The sequence below is a fragment of the Amblyomma mixtum genome, chromosome 7, assembly GCF_055824585.1.
Source record: "Amblyomma mixtum isolate Tamu chromosome 7, ASM5582458v1, whole genome shotgun sequence".
Taxonomy (NCBI): domain Eukaryota; kingdom Metazoa; phylum Arthropoda; class Arachnida; order Ixodida; family Ixodidae; genus Amblyomma; species Amblyomma mixtum.
In genome coordinates, this window is record NC_143018.1 from 55,465,244 (window position 1) to 55,490,101 (window position 24,858).

Sequence of the window (24,858 nt, forward strand, 5' to 3'; positions counted from 1 at the left end):
CTGCGGACGATTTGTTGAAACGTCGATTCGAAGCCACCCACCATGCTCGCTGTGACCAAGACGTTTTGTTTTCATCGCAAACGCGTCTGCAGCGCCCCGACGGCATTGCTTTGCTCGGAGACAGTTTGAAAGCTCGCTCTTAGAGGATCTTTAATAAAAGAAACACGCCCATAGAGCTTCGGGTAAGGTTTACCGATCTCACAAAGGCCTGAGCAAACATCACGTCCTGGACACCATCCGGCCTCAAGGGGCTGCCTGAGGAGAAACGCCTCCTGTATTACAACTTTTCCTCACGTCAGCCTGCCGTTTTTCACAATTTTCTTCGACGCCTTCCATTGCAGTCGCTTTCGTTGGGTATAAATGCTAGCGTGTGCCGACCTGCGGAGGGAAAAAAAAGAAAAACGAAGAACGGATCATGCGCTCGCCATAGACGTGACCGGCTGACAACCGCGAAATAGCGGGCCGTCATCGACGTCGAAGCGTAGCGTCCCGTCGCTCCAAATCCGAAACGAAAATATTTCATCGGACTTGGTGATGGGTGCTTATATAAACGTCGCCTTTTAGCCGCGCATCACGGCCACATCCATTTTTGTTTCGCTTTGTGTAGCCTTTTCTTGTATTTTCGGCTCGTATGTACGCGTCAGTGCAACGCATGCTGCTTTAGGAGTATGTGACAGAGCGCAAAACATTCTTTGATTTTCTTTAAAGCCCAGCATCTTCAACGGGGAAAAGATTCTTGGATAGTTACTGTCAAAAAAGGCTTTCAGAAGACGGCGTTTTGCAGAAGCAAAGGTGTTTTGAGAGACGCATTTTTGTGATATCATGAACTAAACTTATTAGCGGCTTTTATATTATCAGGAGAAGCGTTGAATATAGTCAGCTGGGATTGCATAGCTAAGAAATCTACTACGCTCCTCAAAGGCAAAACTTTCGTCTCACTTGGCTGAAATGTGATTGAGCTGGCGAAAAAAGTGATTCTTCATTGCAAAGTGTAACAAGAAGAAAAGACAACAATATCTTCTAATAAGAAGCATAGCAAGTATTCTACTACCTCAGAATGTCGTTTATTGCATTTCGGTAACCTCTAAATGAGCACTAGCTATAGGATCCATATATATCTGTTCCGTTAGCCAGATTTCCTACCAGAGGTATAAACGTTGCGTACTTGATGCATTCTGAGATCGTCAGGCGGTTGATGGTTCGAGATTTCCCTTGACCGCATAAAACAGTAACTTTCTGACCAGTGCGCCGCTTCAACTCCGTAAAAGTATTGATCCCTTCTTCCAGGCATGGAAGAGGTACCTTATTCCGATGTAGAATAGTTAGCGTTTGATGAAAGTGGCCAACGAATGTCCAATCACAGACAGGAAAGTTGCCGTCCCTCAAAGCCCACTGCTGACTTTTCGGGCCCTGAACATTTCAGTGCTGTGGCCGAAAATCTGGCTTGAACTCACAGGGACTACAGTTTAATTCAGTGACGGTGAGCATTGTGCCTCTCAAAGAAGTAGCACCTTAACCTTGAAAAGGCTATTAAAAATTGCCCTTTTTACAAGCCTAGAGGCACCCGATGCTCAATTACATCAAGATTCTGGGCAAGAGCAAAAGCAAAATAGCCCGCGAACTTTTAGAAGCTTTCCACATCAGGGAAAAAGGCGGAGATTGTATTAGCGATACCTCGGTCACCTTATATGATAGGGAAAGGAATTTTATCCGTAGCTTTCGCTGACCTATGCAGGCCTGACTTGATATCCCCTTCCCCCCTGTCCTTTCTTTCCCTCTCCCTATTCTGTTTTGCACGTGTGTATGCTGCACATATATTCTGTTGCGAAAGCAATAAATCTAGTTGATAGTTTGCGCTCTTTCTGTCTTCTGCCTCTTCCTGTGTACGTTTCTTCGTGTGCGCAACGCCATCCCAAGAAAGGCACCCGAGCCGTCTACTTTAAAAGACAGACTCGGCTTAATAGACAAGAGAAAAATAGGATGCTGGGTTTACCTCGCCTAATGATAATTTTTTCCTTAATTGCTGCAGCCGCCCCGTAAAGAATCGAGACACTGCGTGAGTTCCTGGCGAGTAACAGACGAATATTATTCTAAGCCAACTTAAGCGAACGTGTTGCAATAGTGATGCTAACAAGACCAGTGTCCGTCAGCTGTAGTTGCGTAAATTGAATCTGAAAAGTGCGAGAAAGGAAAATAAGTTGGTGTGAAATTAGGGTGAAAAATGAACAGCTGCCTGACAAGTGATCCGAAGCAAAATGGGAACCCCCACCCGCAAGCAACAGGGTGGCGAGCCAACACGCTTTGGGAACAAAACCGAGTGAAAAAACTATTGCAACATGTTCTTGGTTTCAAATTGTATTGTTTTCTGATGCGTAATGTCTTGGTTGCCGCCCTCGCCATTACTTGATGCACGCTAGTCGATGCCTTAGGCGCCGTCTCTGCACAGGACAGAAAAGAGACATTTACGTAAGTGCTTAAAAATACAGGCAGGGCTTGCGTAAAAAAATATTACACAACACCACATCGGCTCGGACCTACAGCCGATGAAGCGAAGAGATCTCTTTCTTTGTCTCTCAGTGAAGGGTGTGTGAGGTGAGAAAAAAGAAAAACCTTAAGCACGCAGTGCATCTTTTTGTGACGGTGCCGTGTACGTTACTTACGCTGCACATACGCCAACATTTTGTCAAGTTCTCCCGGTCCCTTACGTCTAACCGTTGGTCTCGATAGAGCTAAAAAGGGCGAATGCGCTCGTTTCGGTGAATGCGTAAAAGTGCGAAGGCTCACAGCTTCTTCTAGAGGCGTCGGTGAAGTCTTGGTCGCTGCGGTAGCTTGGACTAACTAATGGGCGCCCGCTTCTGAAGGACAGCTGTTTTCAACGAAATATTGTTTTTTTTGTTTTTCCCCGGTCGCGCGCGGACCTCTCTGCATTGATTGAAGTGGCATTGGCGATCTTTAAGCTTAAATCTTAATATAAAAGCATACACATGCCCTTGCACCACTATATTCTTTCAGAGAAGCCATGCATTGATGTCACTGCAATAAATGCACAAAACGAAAGGAAACTTAAATCCATCGTCAATAAAACTTCAATGTATGCTACCTCTCAAGCTGCCCCAACACTGAAGGCTATTTCAAAATCCTATGCTGCTTAGAAGACCCTTTCATTACTTCAAGACACCGACGTGCTTCTTTCTTAATTTTCTATGGCCGCTAGCACATGTAGATACAAGTATAATAATTAATCCATAGGGAGAAATATCGTACCTGAGTGCACCAGACAAATGTGTAAGATTGCAGTCTTGCATATTTTCCGTCCTCTTTACATGTGCCTTTCTCTTCGCAAGTACCGAAAAATCACTTTGCGTAGTCCGGCAGTACTTTCCTTCACACAATCGATCAAATGAAGGATTGTCACAGGTGCTCAGCCTACCTTTCTCAGTTTGCCTGCAGGTATTTCTGCTAGTGTTTGGAACAATGAATGGATGAGTCTTTAATTATGGCTCTGTTAACAAATCATGCTTTGGATTATTAAACACGCTATCATATTTCCTCTTTTTTTGTCCTTGGTAAATTAAGAAGTATCGATTAGCAAGACGCGAAATGCATCATGGTAGGCCAAGCACACATATTCTCTTCTAATGCTTAAAAATTTTCATGTCTGCTACTTGGAGCTGCCTAGCTCTGAAGATCGAAAAACCCGACGGATATTTCGAATGCCTTCTAGGCCGCATTGGCTTTATGGGCTCGTCGGGACTAGTCGATGTGAGGCAGCAGCTGTGTCAATAGTCAGATTCTCCGCTAAGGATTAAGACATCACATTAAAGCGTTTCCGCGCAGCACTAAGCCGTATTCTGATGTTTTTGTACTGCTTAAAAACCAAAGAATATGCCAATAAGTTATGCAGTGTCCGCTACTGGTGTGCCAGCGGCTCTTCTTACCGGCACTAGAAGACTGTTGTGCGTGCACGGTTCATGCGAGGGAGCACTCTGTTTTTGGAACTCCAACGAAACATAATACGCACTCTTCTGCAGCGTTCAAGAATGAGATTAGTTTCGCCGTATTTGCAGTTGCAACGTATTATCGATGCGTTTATTTAAGCTACGCGTTTATTTCCTACTCCTTCAACATACCGCTTGTTTAGTCGCTAAGTCGAAGTGTTTCGTTGATGCCATGAACGCTATATGAACGGCACGTGGTCGCACTCATGATTAGGTTGTGCCGACAAGTTCTACACAGCCTCTCTTGAAAGCTGGAACGATTATTTTGTGCTTCACAGAAAAACCAAAGTATTCAGGACGCATGAGGCATTCTTCACTGCTACTTAGCGTGCCAACTTGGCTGTATATTCAACACATGAGACGTCTTGCACGAGAACTTAGTTCTTTCATTTCCTGCTTATTTTTGCGATGCCCCTAGATAATGTTGTGTTCCTTGTTACATTCATCAGAGGAGGAGAATGATTATAATAAAGCCTTCAAAACCGATCGACCAGCAAGCTCTTCCAAGCGCTTTCAGACGCGTCCGTCATGCGCCATGCAGCACTTCCGTGATAGGCGTTTCAGACATCCGACACCTTGACGTGCCAATCGATCTGCGGCTCTCGAACAAGGGCGGGAAGTAGGGATAGCACTCGACTCCTAGCTATGCGAAGAACAGGACGCCGGTGGGAGTATTTACTCTTGGCACTCTGTCACCCGCGAGGACTTGCGACGCTGCGGTCGGCTGCGGAAAGTGGCCTCGTCAAGGCGACTCTGCGGTCGACTCCAGACTGCGGCCCCGTCACGGCTGTCCGCGCTTGTCAGTTGCGCAGAACTCCAGGCACACGATCACGTAGAAGCCAGCGTATTATTTCTTGGTGTTACCGTGCGCGAAATAAAAACTGCCATGAAGATGGCATATTGTTTTGCTCGAGAAAAAGGTTCAAATCTGTGGCACTGGCTGTAGGCAGCCAAGAAGTGTGTTTGTGTGAAGTCTCTTCCACGCTTTTTTTTCTCATCTCTTTTCGCAGATAGTGCATTGTCATATTCTCGCTCAAAGTGTAAGCCCCAGCGTTGTGTACCAGCACCGTACTGGCTTGACTGTTTTGTCATAGTGCTAATTTCTCTCTGCGCTCTTCAGTCGTCGTGCTATTTTTTTCGCTGTGCTATTTTGTCGCTGAGCTGTTTTGTCGGGCGTGCTGTTTTGACGTGTGCTGTTTTTCCTCTGTTCTGTTTTGTCATCATGCTGGTTTTTCCCTGTGCTGTTTTTCTTGTGTCCTCAAACTTTTAGGTGTCCAAATTTCCCAGAATGGAGCAGCAGCCCCCCAAAAATTATAGTCGATTTATTTTACTTTATCAAATGCGAAGCATGCGGGCCAGAACGTTGCGTTTGACTTCGCTTTCGGTTCGAGGCGAAGGGTCTAAGGTCAGGCTTCTGGCAAAGATAGGCGAAATCTGTGATTAAGGACCTTAATGGGAGCGCACTTCAACGTTTTGGGACCGCTTAACTCACCTAAATAGAGCAAAGCGATAGCGGTGTGTTCTGAGGCCGCATTCTATAAGCTGTTCATTTACCGTAGCCCATTTCGCGTCTGCTAGGTCCTCTGTTATTGGTCACAAAGTTACACCCGCGGCTTTCAAGCCTCTGGGCAGGACAGCAGGCCATTGGGTGGTTGGAGATTGCACCTCCCCACTGGCTACACATTGCATTCAATTACTGCTGTTTTACTTTAAAATATAGGAGGTGCCAGTAGAGTCACTAACTACGGGACCTCCTTTTGTATAAATCTGTTCACCTTACATTTTATTTTTTATTACAATAAACTGATTATGCTTCTAGTTCTGAACTTCGCCATTGGGAATGTACGTCCGGTCGCCAACCACGCAATGACCGGGTCGCTTGCCCAAGAAGCTTTAAAGCTGCGGGTATATATGAGTGACCACTGAAAGAGGAGCGAACGGACACGAAATGAAAAAAATGAAACTGGACTTCTTATTTAATATGGACCCTTGATGCAATGCATACCGTAAAAGAGTGGGAAGGGCAATCGGTTGCGGCGATGCACACTGCTCTCGAGCAGTGTCTAGCGAGGTTAATCTTCACCACCGTGGGTTCGAAACCCACGCGCAGCGCAGATGGCCCAATATTTATTTGTTTCTTAAGGTTTAGCCGGCTTCAGACACAAACAGACAACGGGTTTTCTCGAGATTCGAAGCTTTTGTTCTCGCGCTATAAAATATTAGTTCGCTGTACATTGCGGGGCACGCTCCAGGCACGTATTCTTTAAGCTTGTCCACAATCCATTGTCCACTCGTGTCCATTTAGTCCTGTATCACTGGTCACTCAGGTACACTCGCAGCCTTCCATCTTCTGTGGGAAGCGACCACGCAATTCGGTCTTTCGCGACTGGAGGACATCATTAGCTAGGATTGGCTGCATTATGAAGCCAACGGTGAAGAGCATCTCAGGGTTCTGTCAACAGAAGGCGACAGGACCTGACCACTGGCCGCCATTGGCTGCAATATGCAGCGAGTGATGAAGTCAGGTCGCCAAACACCGCATGGCTCGGTCGCTTCCCACAAGCGCTTGAAAGCCGCAGGTATATATGTTAGGGATCAATGACACGGGACCAAATGAATGCGAGATGTACTTCGGGTAACGAACAGCTTATAGAGTACGACCCCAGGTGTCTTTGGCTCCACTCGCAGCCTGACGCCCAGCCAGCTGGCTCAATACCTTCCATACAACGAAGTGCGAGACTTTAGTGAGAACAGATTAAGAGGATGTCGAGAGGAAAAGGAATACCGTCCAAGGGTTGTGGTTAAAAATGTTAGCCTTGCGGTTTTCACATATAAACCTTATTCACTGTCCATGCAGAATTCTTCAGATTTAACAAGAGTTCCATGCCCAAGCTATAGCATCTAGACTTCTAACGACATAGCGTAAAAGACCCCGTAACGACATAGCGTATAAGACACGGTCTACCGTGGCAGGTGCCAGTTAAATTAATTATTTATCACTCGGGTAGAGTAACATGTACCGGGCAAGGCCCACCGCTGGGAGCACCTGCCATCGTTGGACAGTGGCGCATCGTTTAGCTGGTATACTACTGTGCCAGGAGAGGCATGGGGGCTTCCAGGGATCTATGAATGTAAAGTAGAGAATGACCTTCTCCGTATGTGGGAGTTAACCCATTACGCTATCGCGTCATATCCTTATTGCGGAGCTTAAGTGTCTCCTCCAATTTTTAACAAACCTTTGGTTGGTGTTCTTGTTCCTTTTGAGACCAACCTACTGCCCGCTTTAGTTTCAGCAGAATGATGGTGGGGTCGAGCTAAAAAGCGAATTCTAGTTACCTCTGGTTTTATGTGGGAAATATAACTGTTGTAGGTAGAAATAGATAAAATATTTACCTTAAAATTGGTGATGTAGGTGTGGAGTCTGTAACCGCAATAGAACATATTTTATTGCATGAACAGTGAGAAACCTGATAAGGAACGGGACACGAAAATAAACGCGAACTTTAGTACAGTAGTGCGGTAACCTAGTGTACAACGTGCCCGCACAACAAATTCACTTCCATATTCGCGATGTCAAATATTTTCTTAGTATGCAAAAATATTTAGCAGATAGTCTTTGCCTCTAAACTTCCCAAGTCTTGCATATATTTTTCTTAATATTTGACATTGCTAACTCTTCCATCGATTTATTGTTGGTTATGGGAAAGTGGATATTAATTATTACATTTAGTTGGAGAAGCTAAGAAGAAAAAAGCTGCGCACGAAGCCCGTGCAAAGCCTTGCATCCGGTCTGTGCGTGAATCTAAAGAGCAGCTACGGCACATTATAACCTCTAAACGAAAACGAATCTACGTACAGTATATACAACATTTACAAAATTGCGGACTTTAATGAAAGCGCCATGAAAAACAACTTCAACGAAAAAATCAAAAGCTCTCAATGCACATTTAAGGAAAATACTATGCTATTTATCGGCCCCCTCAAGGCAAAAATACATGCTTGTCGAAAAGAGCGTCAGCAAGAAGAAGCCTCCTACCACTTTTGCAAGAATTCATCGATCTTGGCGTTGTCAGTGTGACCTGCATTTTTTTTTCGTTTTGCTTATACTGTGTCTTTTAGCTTAGAGCTTCTCTTTGACGCTTTATTCGATTTCGCTGAGCTGGTAGCGACCTCATTACTGAAACGGGCTCTGCATCAAGGATCATTACGAGGGAAGCAAATGCGCTGTTCGCGTAAAGTAAGCGTCCTTTCACTTCCTTGTGATAATTGAACTGTCACTCCTTGCTATCGTGAGTCTGTCTAGTTTAAACTGACTAGATTTATTTCCTTAAACTTCATGCGAGGCAACCCTTTTCTGCACGCGCATAGAAGTTTTTGTTTCCTCGGAGGATAGCTAGTCAAGGAGGATGTCGCAGTACTGAAGCGAACAAGTATGCAACGAAGAATAAGGTGGTTCTAAAGGAGGAGATTTTTATAGCTTCATCCTATCAAAACAGCGTCGAGGGCAACTCATCCGCAGTAAAAGACGCGCAAAAGCGAAAACATCTCTTTCTGCTCTAATACTTCCGGAGAAATTGTAGAGTGCTTGCTTATCACGTTCGTCCTTTACTGCATCTTCAACCACTGCCCGTCAGTCTTCATTCACGCACTAAAAAGAGTTAAGCGAGGGCACCAAGTCACTTAGCACAGGCGCGTTTGTACAGAGAATTGTTGGCACTGCAAAAGAAAGCCTGCCTATTTTGAAGTATACGTGATGATATTTTGTTTCGCTTAAGTCCTACTTAATTTTTGTGATCTTTGTTTTTTCTTTTACTCACTTTATCGCTGATTATGCATTTACACTTTATTTTCCACCGCTGGGGCTTTATAACCTGTAACTGTGCTGTAGGATGCAATAGATATGGAAATGATACAAGCGCTACACATAAAAGAATCTGTATAGGTGTCTAAATATTTTGTTATTTAAAAGAACGTTACATTTCCTACAGTTGTGGTAGCTTGGTTTTAAATCCAATATAATACGCTTTTTTTAAAACTATGCACATGTTAGCGAATAGGTACGTAGTTACTTTAATATAGAATGGTGTATTTTGTTGCTTCTGAAAGTTCTGTAGTCACCAAGGAAGTACTCGCCCTTTGCGTGTAGTCTCAGTAGAGCCAACGATGCCCAGAGGAGCGATTCACATCTGTAGTGAAATGTACGAAGTTCAGAAAGCAAAAGTCCAAGATTTTCTGGAGATGGAATTCCGCACCGCTACCTGGTTTGGCCCAGTTTTTCTGCGAGCGAAACTGGCGAGGACAGCTCGCAAGTACCAATAGAAATGCAATTTTATTGACAGAAAGCGAGACAAATGGGACGCCATGTATTCAATGTAAGTTCTTAAACTTTCTCAGATTGCAGCCGAGTCAAAAGTCACTCATTCCCATTAACACAAACACACTTTTGTCGCTCGTGCACTAGGCTGTGGGGAGATTTACAAACTAATAACTACAAACTTCATAGAGGAGCACTCCATACTAGAGGTCCCGGGGCACATGAACGAAAAGCACTATGACGGAAACGACCGAAAGGCCTGTTGTTTTGAATTGTAGTTTCGTGACCCAAATATAAACCAGTTTACCTTCCAGCCATTTCGCTGGTGGTGCGTCCCCAGTCTGTAAGTTCCCGTAAGTTGCGGATGATGATATACCATTCGGAGAACGCTTCCCTTTTCAGTGAACCTTCGGAGCAAAAGTTCAGGGAAACCGAATTATCAAAAGGTTTTCGGTAAATTCCCGAACCAAAAACTCTTTTTTTTTCTATAATCAGAAATAGTTTTGAAAGATGTTTTGATTGTACTTTTGAAGCATTGTTTGGAGAAGTAGTTCCATGCCCATCGCGTGACCATGTCCTAAGTGCTCTCTGCTGTCCTTTATCCGATGACCTTCAACCTTCCGTGGCCGTGAATGGCTGGCAATTCTCGGTTTTACTGAGGTCTACCGCACCAGCCACGTCAATACTGAGAGCGCCAGACGCGGCTATGCAGCCACTGGCAGGCAGGCAGAGCAAGTCTTGTCTTCGTACTGCGTTGCTAGTTAAGAGTAAAGAAACTTTCACTGGTTATTAAAAATAAAGACGAAGTCTTCTCCTGTGGGTGTCAAGCTTCTTTGAGGACTCCAATGGCCATGGCTGTTTGTCTCGCATGGGACACAAGGTTACGGTGGATCGTCAGGTCAGGGCTGCACAGAGAGGCCTCTCACTGCTTCTTCGTTTTCTGGACAAGGGTTCCGAAAGAGTATGCTCCTTTGCTTTCTTCGTAACCCTTCCTCCTCGCAGCGCATAGCGTGTTCGTGATCCGGTCCCGAAGGGCGAGGGTGCTCGTCGACTAAGCCGGGTCCACGGTGTAAGAATATTCTTACACCATGGCCGGGACTAATGCCGGCCGTGGCCGCCATCTTTTGGTGTTGGCTGATTTATTAAAAAAAAAAAACTAATAGGAAATGCTTGGTAAAAGAGGTAGAAACAGAGAGGACGCGAAACGCAAGAGGCACCCGCGTGATGCGCGATTTGTTCGCCAAAAAATATCCCTGATTGAATAAAATTATTACATTGCCATCCACTACTATGGTTCCATCTATTTGTCTTCTTTCATTTCCTCCACCATTACTTACCTTACGACGTGGTTGAGGGGTCCATAAACAAAGTGGGTTACTGCAGTCTTTATTGACCTGAAAACAAAATTTTACTCCCTCAAGCACTAACCAAAGAACAGGAGGTAGTGTGGAGACAGCTCCAAACTAAAACCCTCCTTAACCCCGTTGTCCTAAACTATGTGTACCCGGTTAGATTTATCATGACCCTGCTCCGGTTAGATTTAATTCCAAGTGTAGCAAATGCAGCGGCCAAACCACCGTAGATCACATCCGCTGGGAGTTTAAGACAGATCGCCCACCAATATCGCTTCAGAAGCTCGCGCACCCGGACCCTTGGGAGACCTTGCTGCTCAGCTCCGACTTTGAAGCACGAGTACAGGTCGTGACAAGAGCCCAAGAGGCCGCCACCAGCCTCCCAGCACGGCCACCTAGCAAGAACTACTAACCCACTTGTTTCTCAAGCAGATAATAAAGTTTTACTATCCAGTCCAAATCCCAAAAGCCCTAGCAGACCTTGCGTCATATTTTTGGGAACAAAATGGCTCCGGCGGAAGTTTTCCGAGTACCGCGGTGGATCAGTAGTGATGTCGTTCGGCTCCTCTGCCCGAGGACTAGGGATCCCATCGCCCTCGTATAAAGCGTACGACGCTCGTGTGCTCTACGATTTCAGTGCACGTTACGAACGCCGGAAGCCGAAATTAATCCGCAACCACACTAATATCATGACCCTTTTGCTCTTGCCTCTTTCAGTGCCTCCTTGATTCCTTCGCTTACGCCACGGTTCGGGTGGCGAGGAGGAAACAGTTATTGCATATTTTATTTTCTTATTAACCAAAGTTTTGTCAAGAATTCTGCCTCTTATAGCTGCCGTTTTGAGACTCGATGATACAAGGCGCGAGAGTGGACAGGACGAACGATGAAAGAACACGGACGAGGCGTCAGCGTACCAACTAGCCCAACTGTCGATTGTTCTGAACTTTGTTTTGAGACAACAGTGATCAAACATTCCATAAATACTTCACTTTCTTTCGTAACGAAAGTGTCGGTACAGTTAGCATATTCATCACGGGCGTTTGTTCGGCGTAACTACGAAACACCATATGCAAATAGCAGAGCAACTCACTCCCCGGAGGCATGACAATATTGATGGCATTCATGCCTGATCTGTATGTGGGTTCGACCCAGTACGAGAACTAACTTGTGATGTATTGATTTAAATATAGACTGCAAAATGGAGTCACTATATCAGAGTTCATTTTGAAATATTGACTGCCCCAGTGGGTCACAACTGATGATGAAAAATAGCCCCTGCTTGCAGCTTAAGGAGTAGCTGGGGCTGAACTGCTGAGCCACCTCAGCCGTGAAGGCCTATTCCAGGTCAATCAGGAAGGTTACAGCCCTTATCCCTGTATGCACTATAGCCTTTCCGCATTTTTTTCTCGGATCCAAATACGGTAGTATTGCCTGCCTCTAGGGCAAACCGCCAACAACCATGTAACAACAGTAACGAGCGGAAACTATAACGTAGACTACCGCGAAGTGGTGGAGCAGATGTTATGGGACTGCTCTATTAGTAATGGCATTGGAAAAATACAAATTAAGATGTATGTCACGGAGTTTGGTGAATGAACTACAGTGCGTATTGACGCTTCGCGCCGACCCACGCTGCGGTCCCACTGGGAACTTTCACGTTACGCCGGCATCGACCATTACATATAGCTTCTTGTCCCTTCTCACCTCTCCCACAACTATTCCTTCACGCTAGCTCCGTTTAATAAAGGCTATTCGCCCACCACACCCTGAACTCCACCGCATCATCAGTCCATGCTCTGGATCACTTAGCCGCGCAAGCCGCGCTTCGATGAAGTAAAAACGCAAACGGCGCTCGTTTGCTGTGCAATGTCAGTGCGCTTTTAAGCTACCCAGCTGGTCCAGATTATTCCGGAGCCCTCCACAAGGCACCTTTTTCTCTCTGTCTTCATTCACTCCCTTCCCATCACATGCCTCACAGAGCAGCAGAGGCGTTCAATGTGTCTGCGGGACAGTTGCTGCGGGACAGTTACTGCGCCCTTTCGTTTCCTCGTAACACATTTTTTCTGTGCGCCTGAATGCTTCAAGCATATAGGCTTAGCAGGAAGCACGCATAGAGCACTAATATTTATCCGCAACTCCTGCGTATCAGTGCAGAGTACACCTGCTTACACGTAGATAGCAACTGCGCCAAAAGATGCGTATTCAAAATAAAAACCGATTATGTACCTGAGTACGTGCCTTTGAGGCACGCCAGCAGTGGAATAGTCACCCGTGGCGAACAAAAGTATACTTTTCGCCACTCTAGATAACAAAGGCGCCACTCTCCATCTAGTGAACTTGCTAGGCGTGCACATCTAGTCGCAGCTGAGCCGAAAATGTGTGCATGACAGCCAGGGCCGGAATGATTTGCTGAGCGCATTTCCGGGGAAGTCTCCATTGTTACGTGAGATTTGACTGGTTCTACACAGAAAAGGGAAATCTTCCCCACTTTCATGGCCGCTGACAATGTTTCTGGGCTTTACCCGGCACTGGATGGTTCGTAGCGCTGCGCGGAAGGATAGATCTGGCAGACCGCTGGCTAAAATAAATTGGCGCACAAACTACACAATGCTCTCCTACCGGTGAAGAGGTTCCTCTTGGCAGCAACCCCTATTGTGTTCGCTCTTTTGTTGAAGTAATGTTCAGTGGACTGGCGAGAGCAGCTGTAGGAACTTTGTTTTCTGTCGAAAGAAAACCCTGCTGAAAGTTGCCCGTTCCTAGCATATCTTTGTATGTTTCTTATATTGAGAGCTAGCAGCTTAGACCCAATGCAGAAGTGCCATGTCTTTGTGCGCCTCTGAAAAGTTACATGCGAAAGCCAAACAAAAATTATCGCTAACCCGGTGCTGTCCGGGAGCCTCCATCGAAAAAAGAAAGGAAACACGCATGTGGACTGAAAACACACAACTCAATATACCACCATCATTAACAGCATTAATTATCATAACATAACTCTCACAACATACCATCATTGTTGAGTGCGGAACTGTGTGAAAACCGATACACTCGCTGTCCTGCTGTGGCCAAAAACGACCACAAGTGACGTTGGGCATAGCTTGGCTAAGTACAGAAAAAACCCCAGAATGACCTTGATTTACAAGTAGACAGCAATTATAGTCGCACTCTATATTTTCTCGAGAAAAGCTTGAAGGGTCAGTCTACTCACCGAGATGAGTGTATAAATAATGGCATATTCTGGTAGTTGGCACCATATAACATCAATAACGAGGGGTCTGCGCCCGGTTTAGGCAGGAATTTATATTTTATTTCGGCGTTAAAAGTCGCGTAAAAAAGCATGGTGGCGACCCCAAACGTTCATTTGGTTCAAGAAAGTGGTAGTCTTTTTTTGTAGAAGCATAAGTGAATATACTACGTACCATTTGTATGCCCCAATGTCAGAGAAATGCACGTTTTGTTCAAGTAAGCTGTAGAAGGCGTACCGCTCGCTTTTTCTGTAAATCACATGAATATTTATAGTTGCACGTACGCAAAACGCAGGCGCATTCCCACCTTTAGTTCAGCGTATGCTAGCAGAGACGCAAAAATAAACTCAGCCTATAGTGGCGCCATCTGGTCGTCAGGACGGGAACCATTGCTGTAAACAAACCGACTCTCCACTTAAGCCTAGGAGCGGCAGAATCGTCACTCTAATTATTAAAATAAAGCAAATTTATCTCTTATATGTTTTCTTATAGGCGAGATGAGACGAAGCGAAGGACAGGCGCGCCATTTATGGCCAGTGAACGCACTGAAAAAGGCAGCAACAACGAGAATTCAGTCCGAAGCGAGAGGTCCGGCTTCGACGGGCGCCGCCATATTTGTCGCCGCGCGGCGGAAATCCAGATGGTTGCCAGATGAGACTACCATCTCATACAGATGTGTTCCCACATTAATAAATTCTATTTTAAAATGTTCTACCGCACTCCTTGGCACCACAGCTGGCTAAACGGTAATTTGAGTAAAGAGCTATCGGTTGCCGCAAAGAAAATATGGTCGCTAAAATTCAGTAGACTGACCCTTTAAAGATTCAATCAGCTGAGAAAAAAGCAGAGTGCTGCTGACGGGAGGCTCGATTAAACGAGCAGTGCATCGATGCATCCTCTAGACTTCGAGCGTTATTTGGTACGCTAACATACCTTACTTAAGTCAATCTTGTGGAAGTGCCATGTTGTGTGCAAGCAGGCATACCCACCCCAGTGCTTCGGTAGCAAGACCGAGCACGAGTACATGTGCTGCTTATTGACTGGAGCACCAACACTTTTGTGGCGGAGAACACAAATGAACGCGCGCGTGCTGAAATTTCCCTGCAACCTAGGAAGGCACACACCTCCAAACTCATTAATCAGTCCTTCAATCGCGCGGTTTTCATAGCACATATAGTATATGAAGCACCTTAAATTATTTTACCAGTTTACTGTCTATAATCTACCAAACATGTTCCTTTAATACAAAAAAGTTAAGCCGTTTTGTTGCCGCAATCCAGCATTCAGTCTACAACTTGAAGTGTCTGCGCGAAAAGTGTGCTTTGTGTGCCCAGAGTGACAACAAACTAAATACCTGCACTACTAGGCAGATCGAAAAAGAAATGTTGCTAGATGCGGCATAGCCGAAATAGCAAAGACCTCTTGCGTCGCAAAGAGATGGCGTGTGCCCTTATTGGATTCCTTTGTGTACCTGTCCGTCCCGCTTCAACAAAAGGTAACGAATTTATTGCCTCCTTTGTTGTCGTTTCCAGCTAGTTTGTGCCGGTGCTTGCAGGAGAAAATCCTCCATAAGAAACGCTGCTTCCTTAGACGTGTTTGTCCGATGTGCTCGATTGCTTAGTGCGCGTTATAAAATTTCACAAGTTCAAAGCAGCTTTGGTGAGGAGAAGAACTTGCGCCCATCGGTGTCGCCTTGCTTTGTTGCGTTTTCTTTCTTTTATATCGGATTACTTTTTGTAAGCTGGCGTCGAAGGCTGTTGCCTTCCCTACATCATTTTTGGCAAATCGAAAGAGTTTGAAAGTTGCAAACAGTTTGGTGGTTACTGTGAAAACAAAAACGACTGTGCGCGTGGCTCCAAAAGAAGAACGGAGTACACATTAATACTGACGTGGACAATTGTTGGAGAGGCCCACTACATGAACGTGGAAGGTAGCATAGCAGGACATAGTAGGCAGCGTCGGGTTTTCACAGCACAGGAGCTGAATGAGGTGTACAGTAATGATTAATCCCCTATTTAGGAATGTGCGGTGGCTGTACAATAATTCTGGATTTCACTCTCATAGGGCGTGCTGCAGCTCTACTGATGTTTCACCTGCGGTACCACTGCAGTGTAGGCAGAGGCTACACTTTTATCTGTCTAAACTGTGATCTGCAGTGAAGTTTATTATTGGTACTGAACGGTTCGAAGCTGAAGCTCATAGGGCCGAGCCCAATTCACTTGTTTGCCGGCAAAGCCTGGGCTTACTGTTTCCAATTTTGCTTTCAGTTTTGAAGCAAAGATCCCTCATTCGTATAAATGAAGAGTTCAGCATTACTAACACCTTTGTATTAATAAGGAAACGCGTGTTGAATGAGGCCAGAGTAAATGTGTTTGAAAAAGGTCATACTAAATAAACCACACTACACTTACACTTTCTCGCATGGAGAAAAAATAAATTAATTAGCTAATAAATCATAGCACCAGAAGCGTTACATACTTCTTTGCAGCTATCTGTTGTACCGAGAAGTGGATGACGCAGAGCACTGCAGAGCAGAGTACAGCGCTATGCTTTCAAAAAAAGCTACATTTGACAAACGTTAAGTACAGATGGTCACTGGGTACGAAGTGTTACCTTGCCGCATTATACACTTCCGAATGTTATTAAGAGAAAAGAGAAAGGCGCTTTTATGTTTGTGGAGCGGCAACGAAACAGGCCCAATGCATTCTGCCCCGCTTTCTAAATTTCACTTTGACTTAGTTGTTCGCGTAATCGAAATAATCGAAATGCGCGCTGCAAAGTCACGATTACGTGAGTTTTGTTTACTAGACGCTGCGTAAAATCAAAAGATGTTTTCTCCAGGGATATGAAAGAATTATTAGGTATGAAAGCAGTGAAGCGCTGTTCTATCCTTTTCTGCGCTCTTTTTTGTGCTCATTCCACTACGAGTCACCCTTATGAGTGTTGACCAACAAGCTCAACTTGCAGTTTTGCTGCAATATTCCAACATTTTTTCGCTTATTTTGACGCAGTTATGAACGTGGACTGATATAGGCAGGCTAGGTTACGAAATACAGCAGCCACCTTCGGTGTGTTTCCTAGCGTCCAAAATAATCTGCGGCACTCAGAATTCAAATGACGTCTTGATACTCCCATAGCGTGCAAAAACGAAGAAAAACAGCTAAACTTCACTGAGATTTCACGTACCGGGGCGGTGGCTTTGTCGCTAGTAAGGGAATGATGTGACCTGTTTCTTTTTTTCTGTTGCGAAGACGCCAGTCAATACTTTATTGTCCTAGTAAAGTGCCTTCATGGTGAAGTAACGTGACATATGAAAGCGCAGAAGTCGTATTAAAACAAAAATATATCTTGTCTAAGGACGAAATAGACCAACCATGGTCATTAGGGAGTTGCGCTGTATGGCACCTGTCCAACAACACGCTACAGAAAGAAAGCTAAAAAACACCCCTCTACCCCGAAAATTAATCCAGAACAAGGTGATAAGTGTAGGGGTTCACAGTTAATTTTTGAGTAGTATCACAATAAGCGCCTTTCATTCGGTAAATTTGGTTCCTTCTGTGTTTGCAGCTGTCTGGCGATTCGTACTGGTATCTTCGAAGGAAAAGCTGGAACGCCTTTGCTGGCTGTAATCGCGTGAATTCTGGACTAAGTACTCCAGTCACACAGTGGCATCTACCCAAACGCACCCATGCGGCTACATAGGAAAGTCATTGAGCTTCCAAAGAAATTTTTTAGTGAAAGAAACTTTCGTCGTGGTCCGAGATTGAAACCTAGGGCCACCTCTTCCCGGAAGCAATCGCTCTACCAACTAAGCCAACATTCACTGCTAGCGTACAGTAGAGCGAGAGCGTATTGCTAAATAACTAGAAGGTTTCTTTTGAAACCGTATGGCGTCGCTTGGAACGATGTCAATGAGTAAATATTCCCTAATAAGAAAATCTTCTCCACCTTAGGGGATTCCCCTAGCAACTAACGAACTTTGGCCCCACTACACGCTGCTATGTGCTAGCCATGCAGGTTAGTTAAGTTGGTAGACTGACTGCCCAGGTGTCGTAGTAGGTACCGGTTTGAAACCAAAGATGAAGATTTTTTCTTAAACTACAAAGTTTCAGTGGAAGCTGAATAGGTTCTCTTTGTAGCGTTATGGCTGCGCCTAGGGTTGACGGCAATGAGTAAAGACTCCCTAATTACAAAATCTACGCTACTTGGACCAACGTTTCTCAAGATTTGATCAACTGTTCTTCTTCTATGCGCTGCCATACGCTAGCCATCCAGGTTGGCTCAGTTGGTAGAGCGACTATTCTGGTGAAGCGGTGGTCCCGGGTCCGAACCCCGGACCAGGACGAATTTTCTGTACCTATGAAGTTTTTGTAGCATCTGAGTCAGTTCCTTTCACTGCCGTGTGGCCGCGCGTGGGTGGATGCCAATTAGTAATTACTTTCTAATTACAAAATGGAAGGACGAATATAAATTGAGAGGGCAGCTCAGTTAACTTTTATTAAATTTTATTATGTGCTGGCTTCGTTGGACGGCTGAATGTGCGTTCGAAGGTTGAAGTCTTAAAGGTTTTCATCTTTCACACCTACTTCACCCTTTAATGCGGCACTCAATCAGTCTGTGCAATGTTACTGCACCAAAAGAAGCTGAAATCTGTAGGACGCATCGATACACTTCGCTGGACTGGCTTCTTGCTAGGAGTAAAGTGCCCTTTTCTCGGCAGGTTGCGTTTTTAAACTTTTGCCTAGAAAAGATAGAGTGTGACAGTAATAGTCTGCCTATTCGGAAGTCAAGGTATTTGTCCGTTTCTTTATGCTTAATGCTACTATTAGCCATGTTTTACATTGGGAAGACAGGGACTGTTTCGGGCTTAAGAATGTTGCGCGGCTCACCAATAATGTTATGTTACGAATTTTATGTTCATGCAAGGAATGATGATGCTATGTTGTGTGTTTTCTGTCCACATGCCTTTTTGCTTCAAGTTTTTCCGGGAAGGTCACACCTGGCGCCGGCTTAGTGCAGTTTTGTTTCGCTGTTGGTTCAAGCTTAGCACAAAGGGGCGCGGAATTTGGGAGTGCGCAAGAAAAAATTTTTTTGGTCCTTTACTCGTTCCTATTCACAGACGCACTAAGGCATGAGACTCCTGCATTGTGTCTAAGCTGGTAGTACTGTATGTGGAATGAAGACAAAGATAAGCAAAAAATGGGGAACGTTCAGCCAGGTCCTTGCCACAAAAACAAATTTTCGACCAACTGCCCTCCTTAGACCACTGAACTTTATTTCACCAAGAACCCGAACACAATAGGGGTTTCCGCCACGAGGAACCTCTTCACAGGTAGCAGTGCATTGTGCAGTTTGCCCACCAATTCATTTTATACAGCCGGCCTCCCTTTCCTATTTACCGCGCAGCGCTACGGACCACCCAGTTCCAGATAAGGCACGGAAGCACTGTAAGAGAACATGAAAGCGCTGGATGATTCTGCCTTTCTGCGTAGAACTAGTCAGATCTTACGTAACACGGGACTCTTTCAGAAATGCGCTTAGCAAACCATTCTGTTCGTGACTGTCATGCACACAACTTCGGCCCAGCTGCTACTTCTTATAGCACGCCTTGCAGATTCACTTGATCGAAAGACGTGCATTTGTTATCCAGAGTAGCGAACAATATATTTTTGAGCGATACGGGTGTGTTCTCCACAGTGACTTTGACTCAATGTTACTGTTCAGATGATTGAGTGGTTTTCCTTGGAAGCACGTCCCTTTTGGGTCAGCGAGTGCAGTGGGCAGCCCAATAGCCTCAGGCTTTTAGCAGTTTTCTTCGATGCCCTCGCAAATGATCCCGGTAAGCCTCACGCCTGGCTTCTACCAAGCAAAAAGCTTCCCCGTTTTCTACTATACGGATTCATAGTTCATTTATTTAGCTTTCTGGTTAGCGGGCCAAAACAGTTGCTTGTTGAAAGCGGTCAGGGTATCAAAAAACTGGATGTTTTTGTCGCTTTCCTTCAGGAAGCAGCCTACAGATACCTAGTCTGCAATGCAAAAAAAAAAACACGATGCAATCCTTCAATGTTTCTTTTTTTTTGCAATAGAGGGCAACTCAAGATAACCTTGCAGTATTGTTTACTTTTAATCGAAGATTTTCTCTATCTGTTACAGGGAGTCAGTAAATTTTCATCGTTTGCCGTTCACTCTGTTCTTATAGGTCATTCAGTACCTGGCGCGGTTCTTGAATTCCTTACTTGCCCTACATTCCATCAATCTCATCAAATCGAAGCGGAAAAACTCGTCTTTCCTTTCATGCCTATGGGATGTTTCTAACAATGTACTAAGTGTAACACATGTGTAAAATTCATGCTTCAATGTTGGACACAGTTTTTTTCAAGGTTGGCAGCTCATACACTTCTGCTCTCAGATATGTATAACGACTGCAAAGCTACCATAGTCCTTTATAAAGTGAGAAATGAAATTCCGATAAGGAAGGGTGTCCGACACGGAGACACGATCTTGCCAATGCTATTCACCGACTGTTTACACCAGGTGTTTCGAGGCTTGTGATTGGAAAAGTGGGGGATGTGAGTTACGAGAGATATTTAGGTAATTTGGTGTACACTGACGACAACGCCTTGCTAAGTCACCCAGGAAATGGTCTCTAAGGTATGGTCAATGAGTTAGACAGGCAGAGTAGGACGATGGTGGTGGTGGTGGTAAAACTTTATTTCCCACAGTAGGGGTCCTGAAGGACACTCGGCTAGGCGCCAGGTGTAGAGGGCAGCTCCCACGTAGGCACAGAGAGCCCGAAGCTCTCCGCCGCCACGCGGGCCTCCTGGACAGCCCGAAGCTGGTCGTGAAGTGATGCACTTTTTAGTACTTTGTCCCAATGGTCCTTGCTCTGGGCGTAGGCGTCACTTGATGCACAACCACACAGCATGTGGGTCAAGTCTACACGTTCACTGCACTGGTCCCACACATGTTCTACGTCCGTAGTCTGGGTCGATGTGCTTCATGCGCCAGGGGTTGGGGTATGAGTTCGTTTGGAGCAAGCGAAACGTGATCGACGGGCTGCGGGTTAATTTCTTATCCGGGAGGGGAAAAGCTCGTCTGCCTAGATAAAAGTGCTATGTGAGCTCGTTGTACGTGAATAAGTGATCCCTTTGCTCGATATGTGGAGTAGCGGGGGAAACCGGAGGGACGCGGCCGATGAGCCCTCGCGCCGTCTCGTCTTGATGGGTTTTAAAATTAATATGCAGAAGACCAAAACAATGATGTTCAACAGCGTTCAACAATTAAGCTACATTTCCTGATTGTGCATGGTCAGTGACTCTGCCATGGTTACGTTATCCAAACCTTTCCGCCTTTTGTATTTCGCTCCTCGAGGAGTGTAAGCCTGAAGAGCACTTGCCTCTGCGAACATGACCACATTTTTTTTTATTTTCACTCTGGCGTTGTAGTTAAATTGGAGTGCCTTCTCAACGAACGAGTCTATGCTAGCTCAGGTTAAGGCTGAAGCCTTGCTGACGGGACACTTTCGAGACTCGCGAGTTTTATCGGTATCCACGACTGTGGAAGTCCACATGGTGATATCGGCTGGCGAGAAATACGAAGCGGACATTTTCTTTTGCGAACGACGATGGAGTTTTGGTGACGTATTTAATTTGGTAACTTTGTACTCGATTCTAACGCGCCTATCATGCTTCCATTATTTTTTCCGCAAGAAAGGTGTCCGTTAGAATCGAGTTAATACAGCACGACTTCTTTGTTCCAAACGCCAACTGGGAACAAAAGCGTGAAAGAGAAAGAAAAATTATCCGTAAAGAGAACACCTTGTGGTCCCAAAAAAATCCCGTCACCTACTTCAGGCGAATATCTTTGTGATTTAGAAAAAAATCACAAAGGCTTTCCCATTGAATGAGTGTTCGCTCCTTGTGTCATGACGGCGGCTGAGTTGATTAGCTGGTTTCTCTGAATCGTAAATATGGAACTGAAAGGCTGTTCTTTTTAATGCAGCTGCTGTTAAGAGCGTAATCGTAGTGATTACACATTATATTGAATCAATGAATGTTAAGGCGGTCATACGTTGTGACCCGACCAATCAGAGTTGCCGCTAATGGCTTTACGTTCATTTCATTGGATTGGATTGGATTGTTTTGGATTGCATTGGATTGGATTGCATTGGATTGAATTGGATTGCATTGTATAACCGATGCATCACCACAAGTCTAACCACAAGCACCACCACCAGCTACACTACGAGTTGTACCATGGCGTACGTACGGATATTGCTTTCGCAATTACCGGGCTTAACCAAGCTAAGCAACAGCTTTTTTTTAACACTAACATACGCAAGCGCCGACGTACGGGCGCATTTAAACGCACGCAAAGACGCAACGAGTCTTTTATGCCGCCGCGGTGGCTCAGCGGTTATGGTGCTCGGCTGCTGACCCGAAAGACGCGGGTTCGATCCCGGCCGCGGCGGCTAGAATTTCTTTGGAGCAGAAATTCTAGAGGCCCGTGTACTGTGCGATGTCAGTGCACGTTAAAGAACCCCAGGTGGTCGAAATTTCCGGAGCCCTCCACTACGGCGTCTCTCATAGCCTTAGTCGCTTTGGGACGTTAAACCCCAATAAAACCAAACCAAAAGCAACGAGTCTTTTATCGAGACTCACGAGTAAAACAGAAGTGTTCTTTTTGTGTATATAAGCTTCTGCTAGGTGCCGCCACAACAGGCGAAATCTCGCGCGATGTGTCGCCGAGGCAGGGCAAGCCCTAGTTTCAGGTTAAAAAAAATTACCGACGATTACGTTACTTCCTAATGCGAAATTTGAGCGCAGCAAATAAGCTGTTTCACCTTTTCGATAGATTGAGGCAAAGGAATCGAGCAACACATGTATGCGCTATCACAGAATTTTTTTTTTATTTTTCACACGTATTCCTTTAACAAAGACTGCACTAACAGTTCTTGACAGTCATGAAGGAAGCTTTGTGGTCGGAGAAATAGAGTGATATATGTTCGAATTGGTACACCAATGCTTGATTCTCAAAGACGAGATCTATACAAGTGCCTCGCGAGGTTGTCACAGCCGTGGGACGCGTTACGAGCGAGAGGAACGGGATGTTCTCCCGCATAAGTGTTAGGAAATTGCTGTTTGTCTTTATGTCAACATTAAAGTCCCCCACTACTAACATCGGTGTGGATCGATGGACGGTTAATGCGAGTTGCAGGAAGTGCACGACGTCTTTCGTGAGTGCGGTAGGGGCGAAGTAGGCAGCTACTACCAGCAAGCCGTTGGGCAACTTTGCGGCGCACAGTTCGCCAACTTCATGTGACGTGCCAAACATTTCGACTGGTATTGCAGAGAGACCTGTGCGCAAGTAGATAGCGACTCCCGCCGCTCTGTTGTGGTCTCTGCGAGCACCACAGCAGTATAGGAAATCTATGATTTCGAGAGGCTCTTCGGGATCCATCCAGGTTTCAGCAAAGCAAAGTACAGAGGAATGGCGCAGAATGTGATCGTGGTGTACGTCCTTGGCATGTGCGGCAAGGGAGCGTACGTTAAGAATGTGGTTGTGAATGATGAATCAATTGCTGCCAGCGAATGACGCGTCCATTGGCTGTCTGCGTGTGTTACTGATGTGTGGTTAACATGTTAAGCTTCGCCTGTAAGAGTGGAACGCGACAGCGTCTTGCAACGCTGCCAGGGAGTCCACAGAACGCCATTGCCAATTCGGCTGTACGCCTTGCTGGACGGTAAATTTATTTTTTGAGGAAAGGAAATGTTCTCTCGCATATCTGGGTGGACACCTGCACCTCGCCGTAAGGGAAAGGGGGAAGATGGGAGTGAACGAAGACGCCGTATTAGCTAGACGCGCCTTTGTTCATTCCAAACCATTCAGCTGGCATTACGGAGTGGCTAGCGTGCTCGTATCGCACTCCGGAGACCCTGGTTCGATTCCCCAACTCGACCAATTTCGTTCTCGGTTTTATTGATTTATGCGGTCTAACTAGAAAGGTTAATTAGGCTATTTCATATTTATATTATTGTATTTCTATCCATCGTGTTCTGTCATTAACCTGTCAATTGTTGGAACTGTCTAGGATGTTCGACACAACGTATATGAAACGAGCAACGTCTTACTGAGTGGGGAAGTGCGTGGTGGTGGAGGGAACGCGGCTTCGTACTTATGTGTTTTTTTCAGCAGCGTCTCCTTCCGCGGACGCTGTTGTCGCTGCGGCGCGCGTCTTTCTTTTCTTTTCTTGTGACCTCTTCATTCTCCTGTATATTAATTAGGCTAATTGATTAATTAAGCAATTAACTAAACTCAGTCCAACTTAGCTGCAGCATCACTATACGATCCCTTTGATTGGTTGCATGGTTACTAGCCAAAGTACAATTGGCCCCATTTGAAATTCGCGCACTGTGACGTCACGAGCATTTCGACCAATTGAAAAGCGAGACATTGGGGGCGGAGCTGGTTACGAGGCCGACGCCGACGCCGACGACGACGCGAAACCCAGGAACGGACGCCAAAGAGCTGCGCTCTAAAAAGGACGCACGACTGGTAAAGCCTAGAAACAAGCTGTTAGCTCGTATGTTAAAATGCTCGCACGCCCTTGAGGAACTGTACTGAAGACGTTGAGTGATCATATAAACAGAGGCAGTGTTAGGAAGTTTCCGATAAAAAGTTGGAACTTATGGTGTTGCATTAAAAAAACATACAGGATACTCAACGCTGCTTTAATTTTTCATTCTATACGTGAAATTGCCAGTTTCTGCGCACGCAAATGACGCAAGAAATTGACGTACAGCAGTGATAGGAGGCACATTTGCGTTTGTTAGTCGCGGAAGAAAGCGCAAAAAAAAATCCGTCGTCTTCAATATTCTGTGGAATTAATTATATTCTTGTATTAAGGTTAGCAATTGTACGCGCATGCTCTACGTCACCTCCATCGGGATCTG

General features: G+C 45.4%; 1 long non-coding RNA gene across 1 annotated transcript in view; it reads right to left on the reverse strand.

Moving 5' to 3' along the window:
* Positions 1–2,339: 2,339 nt before the first annotated feature.
* LOC149336126 (uncharacterized) overlaps positions 2,340–24,858 on the reverse strand; it is a 91,663-nt gene continuing 69,144 nt past the window's right edge. Inside the window, exon 2 of the long non-coding RNA XR_016284151.1 lies at positions 2,340–2,438. This is a non-coding gene — a long non-coding RNA (uncharacterized LOC149336126). The remainder of the gene's footprint in view (positions 2,439–24,858) is intronic.